General features: G+C 42.7%; 1 pseudogene; it reads left to right on the forward strand.

The window, feature by feature from the left end:
• Window positions 1-1,442: 1,442 nt before the first annotated feature.
• Window positions 1,443-1,922, forward strand: Rpl23a-ps9 (ribosomal protein L23a, pseudogene 9; annotated as a pseudogene).
• Window positions 1,923-2,302: the final 380 nt, after the last annotated feature.

Consider the following 2,302-nt stretch of genomic DNA (forward strand, 5'->3'; position numbering starts at 1 on the left):
GTTGATTCTCTCCACCTCTTGGGGCCTGAGATTATAACTCAGGTCAACAGACTTGGTGGTACCTTTACCTACCTGATGATCCATCTCTTCTGCCTTTAAAAATGGGGGACAGGTAATCTAAGATTACTCGGTTCAATTCTGAATCTTTTACATCTTTATGTCATAGGTGCACCTGAGATGTATTTGTTTGACACTGAGTCACTGAGCAAAAAATAATTAGTACAAGATGTCCTGTTTACTAAATACCAACGGTGTTCCAAGTCTTGTGTTTTGTTTTTACACATATGTTGTTAAAGTATTCCAGCCGGCTAAGTATTTTGACTCCCTTGCTTACAGATGAGGAAACTAACACTAATGTAGTTACACATCCTGCTCAGGGCCCTGCTCTCAGTAAGTAGTGAAGCTGAAATGTGAATTAAAGTCTTGTTTGTGGCAGGATTTCTCTCTGTAGCTCAGGCTGGTCTAGTAATCTCTATGTAGTTCAGAGTGACATCAAATTCCTAGCAAGCCTCCTTCCTCAGCCTCCTTAGATATAGGATTTCAGGCAGGCTCCATCATGTCCATTCTCGATCTGGATTTTTCCTGCAAGTTCATGATTGATTTGAAATCCCACACTAATTAAAAGGGCCTATTTACTCTTTTTGGCTACCAGATAATAGGCTGTCCAAGTTTGGCTTGAATCCCTTGGTGTCTAGTGCTCATTATTCCTCAAGGTAGCCAATTCCATCTTTGGAATTCTGCAAGTATCTTTAAAGCTCTCATTATAGTGAGCCAAAATTATCAATTAGCTAAAGAAGACATGGCTAGAGAAGAGTCTTTTGATTTTCTGTTAAAATTGATTCTCCAGTTTGACCAAACCATTCTTTGATTTCTTTGACTATAGTTACTCAACTAGTTACACACATATATGTATACATATGTATATGCATGTATGTATATTAATGTGTATGTGTGTATAAATATGTGTGTTGTGTGTGAGGATATATTTCCTCGTCCAATAGGGAGGCCGCTGCACTTGTTATAAAATTCTATTGTTGACACTTAGTGTGGTGGTTTGAATGAGAATGGCCGGCCCATAGGCTCATATATATTTGAATGTTTGGCCTCTCGTTGATAGAAGTGTTTGGGAGGGATTAAAAGGTGTGGCCTTGTTGGAGAAGGTGTGCCCCTAAGAGTGGGCTTTGAGATTTCAGAGGCCTACATCATTCCTAGTTAACACATCTCCCCCTCCACACACACCCTTGCCTCTGGCTGTTATCTCAGCTATTGCTCAAGCATCATGCCTGCTGGCCTGCTGCCATGCTTCCTGTCGTGCTGCTTGTGGACTTTACTATCCTTTGAAACTGTGAGCCCCTAAATTAAGTGCTTTCTTTTATAAGTTGGTGTGATGTTTTGAACATGCTTGACCCAGGAAGTAGCACTAAGAGTGTGGCCTTGTGAAGATGGCGCCAAAAGCGAAGAAGGAAGCTCATGCCCCTCCCAAAGCCGAAGCCAAAGCGAAGGCCTTGAAAGTGAAGAAGGCAGTGCTGAAAGGTGTCCACAGCCACAAAAAGAAGAAGATCCAAATGTCACCCACTTTCAGGCGGCCCAAGACGCTGCGGCTCCGGAGGCAGCCAAAATATCCTGGAAAGAGTGCACCCAGGAGAAACAAGCTTGACCACTATGCTATCTATCATCAAACTCCCACTGACCACCGAGTCAGCTATGAAGAAAATAGAGGACAACAACACGCTTGTGTTCATTGTGGATGTCAAAGACAACAAGCACCAGATCAAACAGGCCGTGAAGAAACTCTATGATATGACATTGATGTGGCCAAAGTCAATACTCTGATACGGCCTGACCGAGAGAAGAAGGAGTATGTTCGCTTGGCTCCTGATTACGACGCTCTAGATGTTGCCAACAAGATTGAGATCACCTAAAGTGAGTCCAGATGGTTAATTCTAAATATATACTTTTTTTCCAAAAAAAAAAGTGTGGCCTTGGAGGAAGTATGTCACTGTGGGGGTGGGTTTTGGGACCCTTCTAGCCATGTGGGAGCCAGTCTTCTCTTGTTTGCCTTTGGAACATGATGTAGAACCCATCTCTTCAGGTTGCATGCCTGCTTGGATGCTGCCATGGTGCCTTGATGATAATGGACTGAACCTCTGAACCTGTAAGCCAGCCCCAATTAAATGTTGTCTTTATAAGACTTGCTTTGGTCATGGTATCTGTTCTCAGCAGTAAACCCTAACTAAGACAGTTGGTGATCCAGCACTGCCATTTAAAAGTAGCTAAGACATATTTGTGGGTTCTTCAGGCT

This window comes from Rattus norvegicus, chromosome X, assembly GCF_021556685.1.
Source record: "Rattus norvegicus strain SHRSP/BbbUtx chromosome X, alternate assembly SHRSP_T2T, whole genome shotgun sequence".
Classification (NCBI taxonomy): Eukaryota; Metazoa; Chordata; class Mammalia; order Rodentia; family Muridae; genus Rattus; species Rattus norvegicus.